A 22,707-nucleotide genomic window follows, 5' to 3' on the forward strand; every position below is an offset into this window, starting at 1 on the left:
AAATGCCTTGTCCGCAAAGCCTACCCAATTTTTATCTAATAGCTTCCCAAAGAAAGAATGTCTGGGGTGGCGGGGGAGGAATCCAAACAGTAACCACCTTTGTTTCGCCATATACCTGTATTAAGAGAACAGTGAGAGCAATGCCCTAAAATTCAAAATAATATTCACATACAGGGAAGAATGTAACATACCTAGAATTTCACAAGAATCAAGATACAGTCACTATTCTCATCAAGTAACACCATTTGTTAAGGCAAAGCAGCTATCTTTTATGACAGAATTATAAAGAGTTTCTAATTCTCAAAGTTGCTGAGGATTCCTCCACACTGCAAACGCACAGCGTTTTTCAATGGGGGTGCTGCTGGCAATTGGGGCAGGGCAATTCTCTGTTGTGGGGGATCATCCTTAACTCTGCTGAATATTTTACATCCCTGAGAACACCAGTACCCATCCCCAGTCAATACGATTGCCAGCAATGGACCTGCCAACACATCCCGGTACCCAGCTACTGCTAAGGGAAGTAAGTATTGCTAGTGCTTAAACCGATGGGGACACACACATGCATACATGTTTTATGATCCATATTGCTACTACATATGTTATGGGTTATATGTATACATGTATCACTAGAGAGAGAGGGAAATAAGGAAAAGGGAATGTAGAGAGTGGAACTAACATTTGCCAACTGCCAAATGTGAGCAAGCCAGATGTGCACTCTTTCACAAGCACAAGCAGGTTTGGACACAGATTCAACACGACTATTTACAAACACAGAACGTCTTTATATTTCCTAGTCACTGGCATCTCTGCATTTGTTACCTTCCTGGGACTCAAGGATAGAGGAATGGGAAAAGAAAACCTAAATACACCAATTAACAACATTTCTACCTTTTCTGACCCATACGGTCCTATCCAGTGAATACTGTGTTCTAATTGTTACGACAATCAGGCTTCCTTCTCTCAACTGGCCTTTCTCCTTCCCCTACTCGAAGTCCTGCTTTCTGGTTCCCCTGGACCCAAGGCTGGGTGGGGTGGGGGAGGTGGATATAGGAATCTGCTTAAGGGCAAAAGAAGAGAAATCATTGTTCCAAGTGACCGCCACAGCAATTTCTTCACCTTTTTATATACACCTGTTTCGTTTGATTTTCTCAACAACCCTGAAGGATGCATATTTTAATTCTCATTTCTAAGGTCAAATGACTTTTCCAAGTAGGGTAGCCAATCTGTTCACTCTAAAGCTATGCTCACTTCTCTTTACATCCTGCCTCTACAATACCCCACTAACATCATTACCACTAATAATAATAACAATGAGAATAACAATAATGCCAATTGTTGTTGTTGAGTGTCCATGGCAGGAAAGAACATGCAGCAAATTTGTGTCTGCCTGTTTAAAAGTAAGTTTCAGGCAATCAGAAGCTAGAGAAATAGGATGTTCTGGTTGATAGAATCCATCAATTAGCCCCAAAGTACCTCTGTTTGTGCAGAACAAAATTGGGATAGTGTTAGACAGAGTCTTCTCCCCTCAAGGGGTTTGCAAACTAGTGAGAAAATGAAGACTTACAGACAGAGCATATTATGCGATGTTGCCGCCTAAGCAAGGCTGACAGTAAAAGCATTTGGAAATTTACCAAGGAGACTTGAATGTCTTCCTCAACTCCTTTCCTGGAAGAAAAATCAATTTAAATATAATTAACATAACAAGCATTTGATACGATTCATTATAACATGTCCATCTCATAGTAAACATTTAGTAAATATTTGTGAGATGGATGAATAAATGAGGTAATGAATAGTACCGCTAATAAAACATAAGGAGTTAAACAGCAAAGAACTTTTCAGTGGGTCTTTAGCACTATCTAAAGGAATAAGATACAATACAGGCCCCTTCCCTTTCTGGGGACTGGCCTAAATTTGGAATACCACCACGGGCAGAATTTCCCTCGTAAATGTACTTGCACAGACAACAAAGCCAGGCTGAGAGGTGAATGCTGAGTATCTCATTTTCTGGGCTCAGCTACTAGCTAAGGGAGCCACACCAGCCTCAACAGAGATGCCTCGGGAGAATTGTAAATTAATATGAGTCAACGAAGTGCACATAGACTAAAAGACAGTCAAAGTCAGAAATGGCAAACCCAGTAATGCCACATGATCTTTAATATGTTTATGTTAATGCTTTATTATCATTGGAACTAAAACAGAACATTCTTAAAGATCTCCTGAAGAACACACAGGGAGAACAGATCTGCTCTCCCCCAGGGCACCACAGTCCACAGGAGCGGCCATGACTCACTCCAGTCTGAGAAACACTGCCCTTTGATGAAAAGACAGCTGACAGCATGCCTGCCTGCAAAGAGACATCATTCCACATGTGGACAATACAAAAACCCATTCTTCTTAAATGTCTGAGAAAAAATATGGAATTAAATAAGATTTAAATTCCTACAACACCATAGAGATAATAATGTTTGGTTTTCATATCTGAACTTCTCTACTTGTACTTATTCAAACTCTGGCATTTTTTAATTATGTATTTATTCTACTTAACAACAACCTTTTGAATTTTAATCAAGTCAGCTAAAGTACTTGCTAATTTACTCAATTCTCTTTTATCGTAAATATAACAAATGCCCTTAACCCCAGTATCAAATATTCAGTGATTGTTTTAATGCTAAATAGTAAGCTTCAGGACAGATCCCTAGACAATATCATTTAATATATCATCCTCTGTTTATTCCTTCTGGGTGATGTCTCTAGTGACATCTACTCTTGTGAAATAAATCTATCTTGTAAAATGACCACCAAACACAAATATGAACTCTAAACAAAATTCAAAAGGTGGGTTATCCAACAAAATGTGGTACATACATTCAAATAAATGTTATTCACCCTTAAAAAGGAATGAGATTCTGATATATCCTACAACAGGGATAAACCTTGAGAATGCTATGATAAATGAAATAAGTAAGTCAGAAACAAAAAGACACACACTGTATGATTCCACCTACATGAGATACATGGAATAGGCAGTCATAGAGAAAGTAAAATAGAAGTTACCAGGGGCTCGGGGAAGGGGAAAATGGGGACTTATTGCTTAATGGATACAGTTTCTATTTGGAATGATGAAAAAGTTCTAGAAATGGATAGTGGAGGGGCGCCTGGGTGGCTCAGTCAATTAAGCGTCTGACTTGGGCCCAGGTCATGTCTCACAGCTTGTGAGTTCAAACCTGGCATCAGGCTCTGTGCTGACAGCTCAGAGCCTGGAGCCTGCTTCCGGTTCTGTGTCTCCCTCGCTCTCTGCCCCTCCCCCGCTCACGCACACGTGCTCTCTCTCAAAAATAAGCATTAAAAAAATGAAAAAAAAAGATTGTTAGAAATGGATAGTGAAGGTTGTTAAACACTGTGTATGTACTTAATGCCACTTAATTGTACACTTAAAAATGGTGAAAATGATAATTTTACATTACATATAGTTTACCACAATACAAAAAGTAGGCTATCCAAATCAAGGATAACTACAAATGATTCACTTTCTCCTTCCCCTCATCATACCCTATCTATATCTTATTCATTTATAAAAAGCCAAGCACTGTAAAGAGAAAAAACAAAATTGAAAAACAAACAAAATTGAACATAATCCCTGATTTAAGAAACTTGAGAAGTAAAAAAAAAAAAAAAAAAATCTAGACAATCACAATAGATATCCTACAGAAGCAACAGAGCATTCCAGAATTTATAAACTGAGGGTGACTAAGAACATAAGGCTCCAAGTTCCAGAGAAATGTCTGGAAGTTATGTTCACCAAAATATCATTTGTGGCTATCCTTAGGGGATGACGTTTCTCAGTGATTTTTACTTTTTTTTAAATGTTTATTTACTTTGAGAGAGAGTGAATGCACACCTGCACATGAGCAGGAGAGGGGCACAGAGACAGGAAGATAGAATTCCAAGCAGGCTCTGTGCTGACAGCAGATGCAGGACTCAATCCTATGAACTGTGAGATCAAGACCTGAGCTGAAATAAAGAGTCAGATGCTAAACCAACTGAGCAGTGATTTTTATTTTCTTTGTATTTTGAGAAACTACTCCACTTCATTCATAGTAAACATTCATCGTTTAACAAAAACAATACAGTTATTTATATGGTCAATTAATCTTCAACAAAGCCGGAAAGAACATCCAATAGGAAAAGGACAGGGGTGCCTGGGTGGCTCAGTCAGTTAGGAGTCTGACTTTGGTTCAGGTCATGATCTCACGGCTTGTGCGTTCAAGCCCTACACTGGGCTCTGTGCTGACAGCTCAGAGCCTGGAGCCTGCTTTGGATTGTGTCTCCCTCTCTCTGCCCCTACTCCCCCTGCCTCAAAAATAAATAAACATTAAAAAAAAAAAGGAAAAGGACAGTCTCTTCAACAATGGTGCTGGGAAAACTGGACAGCAACATGGAAAAGAAAGAAACTGGACCACTTTATTACACAACACAAAAATAAATTCAAAATGGACTAAAGACCTAAATGTGAAACCTAAAATCATAAAAATCCTAGAAGAGAACACAGGCAGTAACCTCTTTGATATTGGCTGTAGCAACTTTTTTCTAGATATGTCTCCTGAGGCAAGGGAAACAAGAGCAAAATAAACTACTGGACTACAACAAATTTAAAAGCTTCTGTGCAGCAAAGGAAACAACCAATAAAACTAAAAGACAATCTACTGAATGGGAGAAGATATTTGCAAATGCCATACCCAATAAAAAGCATTCAAAATATGTATCCAAGAACTGATATAACACCCCCCCCCAAAAAAAACCAAATAATCCAATTTAAAAATGGGCAGAAGACATGAACAGACATTTCTCCAAAGAAGACATACAGATAGCCAACAAACACATGAAAAGACATTCATCATCATTTACCATCAGGGAAATGAAAATCAAAACTACAATGAGATAACACCTCACACCTGTCAGAATGGCTAAAAGCAACAAAACAAGAAATGACAAGTATTGGTGAGGATATGGGAAAAAAGGGACACTCATGCACTGCTGGTAGGAATGCAAACTGGTGCAGCCACTGTGGAAAACAGTATGGAGGGTCCTCAAAAAGTTAAAAATAGAACTACCCCAAGATCCAGTAAATACAACTACTGGGTATTTATCCAAAGAATATGAAAGCACTAATTCAAAAGGATACATGCACCCTTATGTTTATAGCAGCATTATTTACAACAGTCAAGATATGGAAGCAGCTCAAATGTCCACTGACTGATGAATGGATAAAGAAGATGTAGTATGTATATATACAATGGGATATTATTCAGCCATAAAGAATGAAATCTTGCCATTTACAATGACATGAATAGAGCCAGAGAGTATAACGCTAAGCAAAATAAGTCAGTCAAAGAAAAATACCATATGATTTCACTCATATGTGGAATTTAAGAAACAAATGACCAAAGGGGAAAAAAGAGAGAGAAAGAGACAAATCAAGAAACAGACTTTTAATTATAGAGAAAACAAACTAATGGTTATCACAGGGAAGGGGGTGGGGGGGATGGGTTAAAGAGGTGATGGAGATTAAGGAGCACACTTGTTGTGATGGGCACCATGTGATGTATGGAAATGTTGAATCACTACATTGTATACCTGGAACTAATATAACACTGTATGTTAACTAACTGGAACTAAACTAAAAACTTAAACAATATAAATATAGTTATTTCACAAAGAAAAACTAAAACATTGTGCAATGGAGTCCATTTTGTCTGTCGTCTTCCTCCATTTTATCTGGCTTCAACAACTTTGACCAGAGACACAATCCCACTCATCAGGCAGTATTTATTAACTTATTAATTATAGGAACCTTAGATTCCTACCCAGGAGATAATCTTCCAAGACTAAAAGTAGCATAATTTCCACGGTTTCCTTTCTTTCCATTTAAAGATGGATAAATACGGAGCTTTCCTCCAAAATCTGGCTGAGTTCTGTAAAAAACCTGACCTTTGGTGCCTTTGATTAATCTCAAATCATAAAAGCTTTGGCAAAGGCATTTTGAAAAGAAATATAGTTATCTTACTATAAAGTGGCCAAAAGGCTCTAGTAGCCTAATGGAGGTTGAAACATTGCTGTAAGTAGTAACATGTATTGGTATCTATTTCTGAGAATGAACTTCTTGTCCTCATTAAATGATGGCAGAGGTTAAGATACTGCATCATCTATTATATAATACCTTTGTGGATCAATTGATATTTTGAACAACCAAAAATGTTTAGGAGGAAGAACTTTCATTAGAGACATTCAGATGACTTTGAAGCCCACAGAATGTTATGTATCATTCAGTGTCACTCAATGGTTCCCTGCTTTGCCTTCAGAATCAAGTTTTGTTAGCCTGGTAGCTGGGGGCCTTTATGACCTGGTTCTCCAACCTCATCTCCCACCATTTTACTTCCCTCCAGCAACAGCCAGCAGTTCTAGACTGTTTGCCTCTCACCTTAGTACCACAGTACAGGTTATTCCCACCCTTGGAATCTCCCCACTTCTCACCCCTCTCTGCTTAGCTAACTCCTACTCCCCCTACAAGGCTCAGGCCAAGTCTTTGACTCTCCAAGTTCACTTTTCTATTAAAATTTTTACCTGGGCCTCCCTGCTCCTGACCCCCAGCCCCACCATGCCAACCCTGCCAACCCTGTGAGAAACCCTCTGACTAAGCCTTACTCACCCAAATGTCCCAGGATCCTGGGCTATACAGAGCCCTTTTTTGAATGAACTTTTGAATGAATAAACTTTTTTGAATGAATGAGTGGTATCATGGAACTAATGTTAAGAAGAATGACAACTCCCACAGAGTCAGGTTTTCTAACAAGCTGTCCCAAGTAGTACTAGATTCAGATCAAATGAGAGGTGTGAAAAGGCGAGTTCTCCACCTACATCAGGAGTAAGCCCAACGGCCCAGTTGTATGCTCTCTCCTAGCAAGGATTTAAAGTTTAACCAGGAAAAAAGGGGCACCTGGCCCACACATAAGGAAGTAGGATGAAGGAGCAAGGAAGTCTCCCAGGTAGTCAAGGACCTGAGAGCCCAGCCCCGGAGGACAGACCTAGCCAGAAAGCTGCCCTCTGCTCTTCAAAGGCAACACCTGCCAGCCTTCACACACTCTAGAATGTTCTGGCACAATGACTGGACTTGTCCTCAAGATCTGGAAGACTATCATGGTAAACCATCTAAAATCATTAATGATCAAGACATATCAACAAGTGGTTCATCAAGTAGATGGAAGTGGTGATTTGCATCAAAGGCTCTTAGTTCAATTTTATACTTTCTTTCAATCTTACAATTTAGTATCTCAATTTAATCATAAAGTGAATTATCTTCCAAAATAATAAACATTCACTACCTTTATAAATAATAAAATATATTTTCCCAGCACATAAACCAGTAGCTTTATTTTTATGCTAGAATTGATGTGATATTACATGTCATGAATTATTCATGTCATCCAATTTAATTCAATTATTTTTATTGAATTCATATCTAATCCATAAAAATGTTTAACTCAACTGAAGAAATCATCTCTTCACCCTTGAGTAACAGATTTCTTGCAAAATTTCAGGAAAGATAAGCATATATTTGGTATTTGAAATGGCAAGGCATATTATAATTGTAATGACGAAAAAAATTTTAATTATTTAACCATACATTCTGTTCTATCTACTAACGGATGTCTCATAAAGGAAAACTTTTTTAGTACCAAAGTAGAATCACAGAAGCAAGAAATGAGTCTTAGTTCCAATTATGGCACCAAAGTCATATTTGGATTTTCCCTAAGATTCACAAATATAGCAGGCAGATGCCCTCTTAAATGGGAGCAGATACCTTGCCCAACTAAAAGCATACATTTTGTGCCTAAAGAAAAGATCTGTTTGTCACAAAGAAATCAGAAAGAGGTATTTGTCTTTCTCCGTCTGATTTCCTTAGCATAAGTAAATCCATCCCTGTTGTAAATGGTGAGATTGCATTCTTCTTTATGGCTGAGTAATATTCCATCTCTCTCTCTCTCTCTCTCTCTCTCTCTCCCTCTCTTTCTCTCTCTCTCACACACACACATACATGTGCACACACACGCACACACACACACACACACACACACACACACACACACACACACATCTCCTTTATCCAATCATCTATTGATGGACACTGAGGTTGCTTCTATATCTTGGCTATTGTAAATAATGCTGCAACAAACATAGAGGTGCATATATCTTTTTGAATTTGTGTTTCCATTTTCTTTGGATAAATACCATAATTCCACTAATATGTGGAATCTTTTAAAAAAAAAAGGAATGGGGGGCACCTGGGTGGCTCAGTCAGTTAAATGTCCCACTTCCACTCAGGTCATGATCTCTCACAGTTCAATGAGTTAGAGCCCTGCATCAGGCTCTCTGCTGCCAGCACAGAGCTTGCTTCAGATATTCTGTCCCCGTCTCTCTGCCCTCCCCCACTTGTGCTCTCTCTCTCAAAAATAAATAACACTTTTTTTTTAATTTAAAAAGGAACAGACAAACAAACAAAAAAAAAGAAGAAGAAGAAACAGACCCATAAATATAGGGAACAAACTGGTGACTGCCAAAGCTGGGAGGAATGGGCAAAATGGGTGAAGGGGAGTGGGAGGTACAGGCTCCCAGGTGCGAAATGAGTAAGTCATGGGGATGAAAGATACATCAGAGGGAATATAGTCAGTGGTACTGTAATAGTGTCGTATGGTGACAGATGGTAGCTCCACTTGTGGCGAGCACAGCATAACATATAGAGTTGTTGAATCACTAATGTTGTATACCGGAAACTGATGTAACATTGTGTGTCAACTATGCTTCAATTAAAAAAAAATTTTTTTAAAGGAAACAGAAATCAGAAGGGGGACACCATCATTTCCTTCCTTAGTGAAAAATCCTCTGAGGGTCATGCACCTTACCTACTGACCTCCTTGGAAGTGCTCCCACTTTTTCCGTGTTTTTACCACCCACTTCTCCATCCCAAATCCTGGCATTATTTAAGAGTGGTCTCGGGGCGCCTGGGTGGCACAGTCGGTTAAGCGTCCGACTTCAGCCAGGTCACGATCTCGCGGTCCATGAGTTCGAGCCCCGCATCAGGCTCTGGGCTGATGGCTCAGAGCCTGGAGCCTATTTCCGATTCTGTGTCTCCCTCTCTCTCTGCCCCTCCCCCGTTCATGCTCTGTCTCTCTCTGTCCCAAAAAAAAATAAATAAACGTTGAAAAAAAAAAAAAAGAGTGGTCTCAATGTCCCCAAAGAAGACATTGGAACCCGCTTGCCTCTAAGTTCATAAATGCCTTCAATTATATTGACCTTCACCACCACTTATACCACACACATCTGCAGCCACACCTAAGCCAAGAAATCCTCCTGTCCCTGCAATCCCAAATGTCAATGAACCATTCTCTGACCACACCTTCACAGAACTTTCTCTCTCTCTCATCACACTTACTCTCTAACTTCATCAAGACTTCCATCCCCTTGGCGTCACTATGTTCTCCGGATCCACTAACATTCCTAATAAGACTACACATCACAACTCATCATGAAAGTCAGTTTTTTTCTTTAACAATCTGGATGTACGTTTTTCTCACATATGTATCACACAATGTATTCATAAGGAATAAGCTCCAGCAGCTCAAGTTCTTTTCTGGTAATACACACCATGCTTCTGCGTGCAAGGGAGGCGGGTGCGTTAGTTGAACCCAGGTACCTTTCCCTTTGGCTTTCTTCTTTTTCTGATTTTTTTTCCTTGCATTTCAGGAAGCTATCCTGGCTCTTAGAGTGTTTAATAGGCTGCCTCTTGCTCTGCATGCCGTCTCTCTATCAAAATTCTTGGCAACAACCTTGTCCTTAACTTGTTTGTTTACAACAATGCCATAGTAACACTTGTGGGCCACGTCTTGGTTATCTACAATATCACCTTTATTGTGGATTCACATGTATGTGGCCAAAGGAACAACTCTGTTTTTAAAAAGCCTAGAGAACGTACAGCAAATACCTGTCTGTTTTTCCTTTATGTTCATCATTTTGGCAAATTACTAGAATATGGTGATTCCAAACAAAAGGCTTAAATCACTTTTTGTCCCAACCTCCAACTCTCCTTTAAACTTCTTCCATACCTGCCCCACAAAATCCCACACCTAGAGGAAGAGGAAGTCACATAGTCATTTCGGTTGGTGCCATGAAAAAGTCATGGTCTTCAGCCTCAGGCACACCATCAGTCCCACCCAGAAGTCCTTCTATATGCCTACAGTGAGCTCCCTCTCTACTCTCCACATTATCTATTTCAAACCTTCTTCACCCCCCTCAAGCACCCCCCTCCTCATTTCAGTGTCCACTGGTACCTCACAGAAAAATCTAGAAACCATCAAGAAGATACTGTCTTAATCTTGCCCACTATCAACAAAATTATCTGTGTCAAGATCATCCTTACTGCCAGGTTCAAAGGATAAGGGACTGTCTTATCTATAACTATTTCAATGGCATTTTAAAAAAATGTTTATTTAAACATTTAAGGGAGAGAGAGAGACAGAGACAGAGACCAACCATGAGCGGGGAAGGGGAAGTGAGAGAGGGGGACAGAGGATCTGAAGCAGGCTCTGTGCTGACAACAGAGGGCCCGACACAGGGCTCGAACTCAGGAAACATGAGATCATGACCTGAACCATGGACACCTGACCAACTGAGCCACCCAGGAGCCCCTTCAATGGCATTTTTTAAGTGACTAATTTTTATTATGTTTTTCCAAAATGTTTGATCTGATTTTAATGCAAACAACATCTTATTGTTTTGTACTTCCATTTCATTGGCTTGCCTAATACTGTATATATAATTAAATTGTGTAAATTTAGTAACAAGCCCAACTGACATAAAAAACATTTGAGAACAAACACAACAGACTCTTGGTAAAGCATAAAAATTACAGAAGTACACAGATATACAGAGACATAGCCTACTAGCTAAAAACATTACATCTAGCAACACATCAGCCACAAAGTTAAGGAGAGAATAAGGCTTATCAATTAGTACAGTGAGTCTATTAGGTGAAAATCAGTCAAGAGAGCTTCCACTGTCATATTCTGTCCTTTAATTATACAATTTTTTTTTTACATAACCATCTTTTCCACTATAATCTCTCTGAAGAAAGGTTCTGTGCCTTCTTGGTATCCTAAGCAAATCTAGTACAGTTCCAAGGAAATTACAGATTTTCAGCAAATGTTTTGACTTGAATCGAAATGAATTTAATTGAGGTAATACTGGCTAAAATATATAAACACCCAAAAAGTTGTAGATGCATGTTTTGTATGACTGAGTCATACAGAGAGAAGTAAATCCTTAAAGCTTGGTGTCACTTCCCCCTTTGTACACATTCCATAATGCTAACAAACCATACACTGATTGGCAGGTAACAGGTCTTAGAGAGCGAGGCATCTCTTCCAATTAGCAGAGAAAGCTCTTCTTGCTGACACACTGTAAAGTCTATCTCCTTCCTATCTGGTACAATTACAAATTCATTGTTCCATTGTTTAGAACTCTCAATGTTTCTAAATACTATGTTCACTTATGCCTAATCAGTTCCTGTGCTGGATACTCTACTTGCTCTTTCAGAATCACTATCCACTATTCTCTGCCCTATTTTTGTCCTGTATGGACCATGCATTAAGGGCTCCCTTGATTTCAGGCTTCTGATTGGGTTGGGCCAATGAGAGACACTAGCAGAAGAAGGTACAATAGAGAAACTGTCTAGAAGTGTATTCCTCTGGCTCTATCTCCTTTCCAGGCCAGAATTTGGCAGTGGTTGTGTTCCTCTACCGAAGGGCACAATTGCTGTGGGGTGATCCTCTCTCCTACAGCCACAGTTCCATTCTCATAAAGCCCCCTCCTCTTGCCCCTCTTTGGATTTAGTAGCAGTAAAGTTGTTTCCAGCTCCTGGGTGCTCTGCCATCTCCCATTGGTTTCTTTTAGCCCTGCCCACCACCTTTGTAACCAGGCCTTCATTCAACTTTCTCCAATTATCCCTCTTGACCCTGACCAAGACAGTCCCTTTGTCCACTATGCAGAGAGATAATTCCAAGGCTCTACTGCTCTCAGTACTCTACTCCAGGCCCAAATTCTAAAAAGTCTTCACTCAACCCCACCTCTTCTCATACCCTAATGCTGTTCTCCACTGACAACCTGGTACTCCCCAAGAATCAAACACAAGCCTCTATTAGAGCACTCAACACTTTTGTGGCATATTTCTTTGAATTTTTTTCTCTCCAAAAGGACAAAGTTGTATATTAATCACCTCAGTACCCGAGTGCTTATCAGAGAACCATATACATATAGAAATACCTTGCCAGGGGCGCCTGGGTGGCTCAGTTGGTTAAGCAGCCAACTTTGGCTCAGGTCATGATCCCGCAGTTCATGAGTTCGAGCCCTGTGTCGGGCTCTGTGCTGACAGCTCAGAGCCTGGAGCCTGCTTTGGATTCTGTGTCTCCTCCTCTCTCTGCTCTCCCATGCTCATGCTCTGTCTGTCTCTGTCTCTCAATAATAAATAAACGTTAAAAAAAAATTAAAAAAAAAAAGAAATACCTTGCCATGATTGCTTTTCCATGCTAGAGTAACTCCACACTTCAATCATTTAGTCCACTACAAACCACTTAAGTGGTTCTAACTTAATCACTGTTCTCTGGGGTTGCAACAGAAAACACCTTAACCAAATTGACTTCATTATCTCCTCTAGATCCTAAGGAAGGTGACCCAATGAAGACTTAAACAACAAGCTCCTACAGTGTCCCGTCATCATCTTGTTGACCAACAATCATTTTCCTTCAACAGACACCCATTCATATTTTATCATGAACACGTGCATTTTATGGACAAATTACATAGCAATATTAAAACATACCAGAAATAATATCCAGGACAATCCATTTCCATGGAGTTAATAGCTACAATTCACTATCAGGCTCTCAGAGAGTGTTTGTATAGATACAAACCATGAAATATAAGGAGGCAGAGCAAGAGCCTTCCCAGGTGTACAAGAGCTAAAAGCCACACTCCAGGTCCTTCACATTCACAAGGGATTCCAGAGGCCTCAGAAATAGGGGGAGTTTTCCTTAAGGGTCTCTAGAATTCACCTTTATGAATACTGACATCGTTCTAGAGAGGGCCAAACCAGCCTGGGCTAAGCCAGAAAAGCCAATACTCTGGGCACCAATGACTTTTCCCCAAAATGGTCCTGCATCCCTGCTGTTATAGCACAAGCCCAGATGCCAACTCTGCCCCTGGGGGAAGGGAGAAGATTGGATTAAAGTCTTACAAAAAGGGTAACAGAGGAGCTGGTTTCAAAGAATGTGTACAAGCTTACCAGTCAGTGAAAATAAGGGAGGTAAGTCTAAGCAGAGAAAACAAAGTACTAAAAGCACAAATGTAGCGAAGAACATGGAATTCGGGAAAAGGGAAAAAAAAAAATTCAAACACTGTATATGGGAAGACCTGGGAGATGAGTATATCAAGGTGGCATAGAACTAGAGTATGAAGAAATGTGAGTATCCCGCTGAGGAATATGGACTTTACTGTGGGGAAAATGGAGAGCCACTGGAGGTCTTTGAAAAGAGAAGTGATGATTAGGCCCATAGTATTAATCAGTAGGGTTATAACATCTTGAGGTAAAGACAGGTATTCTATGATTATTTATGCCATCCAAGGGCCTTTACACATAGTTGGAACCATGACTTACATATCTTTGTTTCCCCTTAGCATTTCCCATAGTTCTCTGCACGTAGCTAATACTCAGTTGATGTTTGCTGAATAAATGAATAACAGAGTCATTACTATGAAGTTTTTCCTATAATCAAGAATGCATACCCGTGACTAATTGTACCTACCAAAGCTATATAGGCAATGAAGTGAAGACATTACTCCAAAGCAGGAGTGAGGAATAAGAAAAGCTAAAGCTAATATTCAAGATCTGCCAACCAACAGTAGCTCGGGGGATATAGTTAAAAGCCAGTACAAATAAAATAACCAGAGACTCACTAAAATCTTGTAAACACTTTTGATTTGGTGTCTGTGTCTTTCCTGACTGATGAAAATTAAGTATCTCCTCAGAGTGATGAAGTGCTTTGTATGTTTTTGTTTATGTTCAACCTTTGGTATCTTCTGATCAAGACGGAATGTTATATTTGTGTGAATTCAAGCAAGAAGGCAGGGACCCAGGATTTTTCTTTATTGTGGCAATCAGAGATTCATTCATGACTGAAAATGACAGCAAATTTGGGTTTTCTCTGACAATACTTCTAACTGGTTCATCAGAGCAAAGAGAGTCCAAGTTATCAAAAATTAAAATATTTTAATACTAGCAAGTAACATTCACAGCTATCAACAAAGAGCCTGGGTAAATGGGCAAGCATATGTATTGATTGTACTCCCATCACACCATCAAATTATTGATTATCCATATGTATAAGACACTTCACTGGATTAACAAAGATATTGTCCCAACAACTAAAATGCATTCTAATACCCAGAATATAGAAACTTACATTTATAGAAATCTAGTCTCTTTCTCCACTCCCAAAGAGAAGAGCCAAGAGTTCACAGTTATTCAGGACAGCATAGCCCACGGTCCCCTTTCTATGTACATTGTGGCTGGCCAGCATGCTGGGTGAGAGCACTGTGCAGACCCAGCCCAAGGGAAAGCTGTGGATTTTCCCCAACTATCTTCGGTGCTCCTTCTAGGGACTCTCTCCTCTCTTTCTTTGCAATCCTGCTCTTTAAATGCCCAGTGCTCTCTCTGGTCCCAGAGAGCCCTCTTCTCTAACCTCTCCCTCTATACTTACCTATCCTCTGTTCCATCCTTTGTCATTGCTCTTCCCTTCAAGACCAACTTGGGAAATCAATCCCCAACAAAGTAGAGACACCTAATTAGACGCCTCATAAAGTCCTACAGAACAATCCAGTTCTAAAAGAGAACTCCTGAAAGGCACCTGAGTGGCTCAGTCGGTTAAGCGTCCAACTTCGGCTTCGGTCATGATCTCACGGTTTGTGGGTTTGAGCCCCACGTCAGGCTCTAAGCTGTCAGCCCAGAGCCTGGAGCCCGCTTCGGATTCTGTGTCTCCTTCTCTCTGCCCCTTCCCCACTTGTGCTCTGTCTCTGTCTCTCAAAAATAAGTGTAAAAAAAATTTTTTTAAGAGAACTCCTGGAATATACAAGACAAATTCCAAGATAGAAGTTCAGGCATTATTCAGCCATAGTTATTTTGGGCAGCTGTGAATATTCAGCACCCTCAAATTATTTCATGAGGTGAACCAACTATTTTGCTAATACAAAATACAGCCCAAATAGAACTTATTCTTGTCTTAAACTCTAAGATGCCTACTTCCGCCTAAGCAGACCTTGCTCCAGTCTCCTTCAGGATCCTAAGCTTATAACAATGGCATGTTATCACACTATATCAAAATTATGTATCTGTCTAGCCTCTTGCCCCCAACAACCTGTAGATACATTTTTAGTCTCGGTACCCTAGAGCCTAGCACAGTGCTCAGCATACAATAAGTATGTTTTCCAATAACTGCCAGATGAATACATTTTTACTCAATGTGTAAAATTAAGGAACTATTATTTGGTGCACTAACACTGTGATCGAACTGGTGTTTTAATGTCATTAGTTGCAAGGATGGTTCTTTCCCTCTTTGACATGCAGCTTTAAGCCATATGTCAGGACAGTAGAGAGCAAAGGTACTATTTCAGCAGCACTGAATTGTAGCAGTGGCTCTAACTATGAACTGACACTTCCTTCCCCTCTAAGCCACCATGGGTTATAGACTAAAGACATGTGCAGGACCTAGGGAATTGCAGCTCTTCTGGTCCTACTGTCCCCACCACATGTTGATTTTTTTTTTCCAAAACCAAAGACTCCATCCTTTTAAAAACTGACACAGTTTGTATCTTTGTATATTCTCTATTTATTAATTCATTCCTTAAGGAGGTACTGGGTGTAGGCTATGTTCTGCTCTAAGTGTTCTAAATGCTGGGGAATCAGGGGTAACTAAGACAAAATTCCTGTCCCCGTGGGACCAGTCCAGATATCTCAAATTCATCATACAGATCTATGAGGATTCCCCTAACCATGAAATTGACCCTCTTGTCTTCCCAAGAACTGAATAATCGAATACAGGTTATGGTATCAATTTTTTAGAAAACTCAGTAATGTTTCTGACTACTCCCTCTATCAAATCAAATCGGATTAGTCACTGCATGCATTTCCTAGGGCTGTGATAACAAATTACCACAAATTTGGTGGCCTCAACACAGAAATTTATTCTCTTGCACTTCTGGGGGCCAGAAGTCCAAAATCAGGGTCTCAGTAGGGCCATGCTCCCCTGAAGGCTTTGAGAAAATATTATTCCTTCCTGCATACTAGCTTCTGGTGTCCCGGTAATTCTTGCTATCTCTCTATTTATAGCTGCATCACTCCAGTCTCTGCCTCCATCTTCACATAGTCTTCCTTCTCTGGGTATCTTCACATGATCTGTCTTCCTTGGGTCTCTCCACATGGCCTTCTGTCCCATGTGTCTTTGCATGGCTTTCTCTGTATCTCTGATCTCCCTCCCCTCCCACAAAATCTAAACCCCACATGATTGCAAAGTCTCTTTTCTAATGTTCTATGGATATGTTTTTCCTCATAAATATTTAATCCATCTCTATTTTGCTAGAAGGTGTGAGACAAGAACATAACCTCACTTTCTTAATATAGTTAGCCAATCACCGTATCACCATTAATGAAATTATCCATGCTTTCAACTCTGAGGATACAATGTCATCTTTATCTTAAAATAAATTCCTATCTAAACTGGGTCATCTTTTCCATCAGCCCATTGGCTTATCCCATTACTAAAACCACACTGTTTACTAAGTTTATAGTAAGTTTTAATACCTCCTGTATAAGTCCTCATCTTCACTGGGTGTTCTCATGCATTTATTATTTCATCTGAACTTTGTAATTCTTTTAGTAAATCCTTCAAAAAAGTTTTCATTGGGATTTTTACTGGATTTATATTTCATTTGCATATGATATTTTTGAAAGAATTGACACCTTTACAATATTGATTCTTTCATTAATTTAAGGTTTCCCTTATGCCCCTTAGTGGAGTTTTATAGTTCCTTCATATATGTCCTTTCTTTAATTTCTTTAACTCATTCCCTGGCCCATCACTTCATTCAACCATCTACTTGCCATCACTCTCATGCATAAGGGCTTTCTTTTTCCATGGAGCCTCCTAGAAAAATCCCAACTATGGATCAATACAAGTTCTCAGCTTCAGTCCAAGTTCTTCAGCTTGAAATGAGATACCATTTCATGTGCACTAGTTTGGTTTCTACAGTCACTTCTGGCTGAGTGGGGTACTAGGCTGTGCAACATGACTGGATAGTGCCACTGGCTGGACTCCATCTTTAAGCAGGGCTACAGCAGGGCTTCCCAGTTGGAAGGGAAGTCAAGCTCTTCTCTGCAATCAGGTGGGGTTGCAGACTATGCCCCAAAGTTGGGTGGGTTACAGGCTGGGGATGGCCAGGTAGGTTGCTGGCCATGCTCTACTGTTGGGCAAGGTCACTGGCTGAGCTCCTTGATTGGAGGAGCCCTCAGTTATATCCTGAAATTGGGTGGGTCTAGAGGCTGGGCTTCACAGTCAAGCAGGGAAACTGTCCAGGCTCCTTTACTGCATGAGGCTACAGGCTATGATCCGAGAATGTGCAGGGTCTCTAGCTGGACTGCCTGCCTAGATGAGGCGATAGGCTATGCTAAGCAGTTGAGTAAGGCTCACTTAGACACATAGAGGTGCTCCCAAATGTTGAGTGAGTAAATGAATCCTCCAGGCAGCACATACTTCCTTGTACTTGAGCTGATATCTACCCAATCACACAATTCAACCAGTGGAACTGCCCTGCCATGGAACAAAGTCTGTGACCTTGCTCAACCAGAAGTAACTGCAGAGTATAACTAGTTATCTAGCTATCTCACCTGACAACAGCCAGCAGCTCTGCCAGATCAGGAAGCCCACCCAGTGGCCCCTGCCTGAGTGTGAAGGCAAGCCAACAGGCCTATCTAACCACATAGCCCAGCCAGTGTCACCCTGAGAACACAGGCAGAGACCAAAACAGCAAGCTCCACCTGCTATGAACGTTACCAGCTGACCTGTTCAGTACCCCAAGCTGAGCTAACTGATGAAGGTTTTTCCCTGCTGAAGCAAACCTGTAAAGTCTGAAAGTGGAGACTACTTATTCAAACGTGTAGATACCCATGGAAGGGATCAAGGATCACAAGGAATCAGATAAACATGATACCACCAGAGGAAACTAATAAAGCTTCAATGACTGACCCAAAAGAAATGGAGATCTATGAACTGTCTACCAAAGAATTCAGAATAATCCTTTAGAGAGAGAGAGAGAAACCAAAAAACAGACTCTTTTTTTTACAGAATACTTTCATTTATTTATTTTTAATGTTTATTTATTTTTGAGAGAGAGAGAGAGAGAGTGGAGGAGGGGCAGAGAGAGAGGGAGACACAGAATCTGAAGCAGGCTCCAGGCTCTGAGCTCTTGACATAGAGCCTTATGCAGGGCTTGAAGCCACAAATTGTGAGATCATGACCTGAGCAGAAGTAGGATGCTTAACCAACTAAGCCACCCAGGCACCCCAACAGACTCTTGACTATAGAGAACAATCTGATGGTTGCCAGAGGGGAAGTGTGTGAGGGGATGGGTGAAATAGGTGAAGGGGATTAAGAATACACTTATCATGATGAGCACTGGGTGATGTATAAAATTGTTGAATCACTATTATTGTACACCAGAAACTAATATAACACTGCATGTTAACTATACAGGAATTAAAATCAAAAACTTAAATAAATAAATAAACAAACAGAATAATCCTCTTAAATAAGTTTGGTGAACTACAAGAACACACAGACAACTAAACAAAGTTAGGAAAATAACACAAGAACAAAATGAGAAGTTCAACAAAGAAATAGAAACCATGAAAGAAAGAAAGAAAGAAAGAAAGAAAGAAAGAAAGAAAGAAAGAAAATCCTAGTCCTGAATAATACAATGACAGAACTAAAGAATTCAATGGAAAGCTTCAATATCAGACTCGACCAGGTAGAAAAAGAATTACTGAACTGGAAGGTAGGTCATTTGAAATGATCCAGTAGAGAAGCAAAAACAAAAAGGAATGAAAAAGAATGAAGAAACCTTATAGGATTTGGAGATACCACCAAAAGAAACAATATACACATTATAAGAATCCAGAAGGCAAAAAGGGAGAGAAAGGGACAGAACAACTATTTAAAGCAATAATGGCTGAAAACTTCCCCAACTTGGGATGCAAAATGGAGATGCAGGTTCGTGCAGCCCAAAGGATTCCAAATTTATTGAACCAAAAAGGGCTACAATTAGACACATAATTAAATTTTCAAAAGTCAAAAACAAAGAGAGAATGTTGAAAGCAGCAAGAAAAAGTGGTTTGTCATATTAGGGAGACCCAATAAGACTATAAGCAGATTTCTCAATAAAACCTTTGCAGGCCAGAAGACAGTAGAATGATACATTCAAAATATTGAAAGAAAAAAACCTATCATCCAAAAATACTATCCCAGAAAAGCAGTTCTTCAGAAATGAAGAAGAGATACTTTCCCAAACCAACAAAAGCTAAGGTAGTTCATCACTACCAGATCAGCCTTTCAGGAAATGCTAAAAAGCATTCTTTGTATGGAAATAAAATATGCTAATTAACATCTTAAAAACATAGGAATGTATATAATTTACTGGTAAAGGTAAATACATAGTCAAAGTCAGATTCGCTAATATTGTAATGCTGGTACGTAATTTACTTACAGCTCAGTTTAAAAGTTAAAAGCCAACCATATTAAAAATAACCACAACTACAATAATTTGTTATTGGATACACAATATAAAAGAGATGTAAATGGTAACATCAATAACCTAAAATGTGGGGGGGGGGAGCGGGGAGAAATAAAAGTATAATGTTTCTGCAGACCAGAAACCATTGAAGTTAACTTGTTATAAAATTAAAATAGGATGCTATATTTTATGTAAGCCTCATGGTAACCACAAAGGAAAAACCTATAGTAAATACACAAAAGAATATGATAAAGGAATCAAAGCATACAGCCACAAAAAGTCATCAAAACACACACACACACACACACACACACACAAAACATAGCAAGAGAAGAAGCAAGGAACAAAGGATCTACAAAACAGAAAACAGTTAGTAAAATGGCAGTGATAATTCCTTACCCATCAATAATAACTTTAAATGCAAATGGAGCAAATTCTCCAATCAAAAGACACAGAATGGCTGAATGGATTAAAAAAACACACCCAATGATATGCTGCCTACAAGAGACTCACTTTAAGGACATAGACTGAGAGCAAAGGGATGGAATAAGATATTTCAAACAAATGGTATCCAAAAAAAAGCAGTGATAGTTATACTTATATAGACAAAATAGACTTTAATCTTAAAATGATCAAAAGAGACAAAGAAGATCATTATATAATTATAAAGGGGTCAACCCATCAAGAAAAGATAACAATTATAAATATTTATATACACAACATTAGAGCACCTAATTATAAGAAGCAAAATACTAAAAGAAGTAAAAGGAGAAATAAACAGCAACACAACAATAGTGGGAGCTTTAGTACCCCACTCTCAACAATGGATAAATCATCCAGACAGAGAATCAATAAGGAAACTGCAGATTTAAACAGCACTACAGACCAAATGTATATAACAGACACATACAGAACATTCCACCCAATAATAGCAGAATACACATTCTTCCCAAACGTACATGGGACATTTTCTAGGATAGATCATATGTTAAGTCCCAAAACAAGTCTCAACATTTTCAAGAAGACAAAAAAAGATTATATAAAGTATCTTTTCTGACCACAATGGTATGAAACTAAAAATGAGTAGAAGAGAAAAGCTGGAAAACTCACAAACACATGGCACCAAAACAACACGCTCAAAAGAATGAAACTGGACCCCATCTTATACTATTCACAAAAATTAACTTGAAATGGACTAAAGACTAAATGTGAGACCTGAAACCATAAAAATCCTAGAGGAAAACACAGGGAAAAAGCTCCTTGACATTGGTCTTGGCAATGATTTTTCTGGATATGACACCAAAAGCAGAAGCAACAGAAGCAAAAATAAACAAATGGGACTAGATCAAACTAAAAAGCTTCTACACAGCAAAGGAGACCATCGACAAAATGAAAACCTACCTATGGAATGAGAGAAAATATTTGCAAACTACATATCTGATAAGGAGTTAATATCCAAAATATATAAAGAACTCACATAATAGCATGCATGCATGAATGAATAAATGAATAAATGAGGGAATAACTCAATTAAAAACAGCCAGTGACATCTTTCCAAAGAAGATATACAAATGGCCAACAGGTATATGAAAAGGTGTTCAACATCACTATCATCAGGGAAATGAAAATGAAAACCACCATGAGATATCACCTTGCACCTGTTAGAATGGCTGTCATCAAAAAGACAAGCTATAACAAGTGTTGATGAGGATGTGAAGAAAAAGGAACCCTAACACACTGTGAGTAGGAATGCAAACTGGTACAGTGACTATGAAAAACAATATGAAGGCTCTTCAAAAAAAAATAAAAATAGGACTACTGTATGATCCAGCAATTTCACTTCTGGGTATATATCTGAAGGAAAGGAGATCACTATCTCAAAGAGATATCTGCACTTCCATGTTTATTGTAGTATTATTTACAATAGCCAAAATATGGAAACAACCTACGTGTCTATCAATGGATGGAAAATATCTATATATCTATCTCACAACAGAACATTAGTCAGCCATTTAACGTTTTATTTTATTTTTGGGACAGAGAGAGACAGAGCATGAACGGGGGAGGGCCAGAGAGAGAGGGAGACACAGTATCGGAAACAGGCTCCAGGCTCTGAGCCATCAGCCCAGAGCCCGACGCGGGGCTCGAACTCACAGACCGCGAGATCATGACCTGGCTGAAGTCGGACGCTTAACCGACTGCGCCACCCAGGCGCCCCTAGTCAGCCATTTAAAAAAGGAAATTCTGCCACTTAAAACAATATAAATGGACCTTAAGGGCATTATGCCAAGTAAAATAAGTCAGACAGAGAGAGGCGAAATATGTATGATCTCACTTACATGGAGACTCTAAAACAAACAAACAAACAATCCTCATAGCAACAGAGAGCAAACTGGTAGTTACAGGGTGAGGGGAGTGGCTGAGAAGGCAAAGGTGGTAAGAGGGTACAAATTTCCAGTTTTAAAATAAGTTCCAGGGATGTAATGTACAGCATGATGACTATAGTTTACAGTACTGTGTTGTATATTTGAAAGTTGCTAAGATAGAACTTAAAAGTTCTCACCACACACACAAAAAAAATGGTAACTATGTGAGGTGATGAATGTGTTAATTAGCCTTATATGTGTTAACTAACATGTAACATCGTTTTGTATATCTTAAACTTATACAATATTATATGTTAATTATATCTCAACAGAGCTGTTAAAAAAAAAAAAAACTATCCTCATCAATGCCATATATTGTGTTATTAGCCAGCTC

The 22,707-nt window shown here is 39.3% G+C and overlaps 1 protein-coding gene across 2 annotated transcripts in view; it reads right to left on the reverse strand.

Annotated features, from left to right (window-relative positions):
- Positions 1 to 22,707, reverse strand: part of MSRA (methionine sulfoxide reductase A) — a 453,971-nt gene that overhangs the window by 361,442 nt on the left and 69,822 nt on the right. The window lies entirely within an intron of this gene.

The sequence above is a fragment of the Lynx rufus genome, unplaced genomic scaffold, assembly GCF_022079265.1.
Source record: "Lynx rufus isolate CCGP_SWC_20201006 ecotype Redwood Valley unplaced genomic scaffold, mLynRuf1.p SCAF_3, whole genome shotgun sequence".
Taxonomy (NCBI): Eukaryota; Metazoa; Chordata; class Mammalia; order Carnivora; family Felidae; genus Lynx; species Lynx rufus.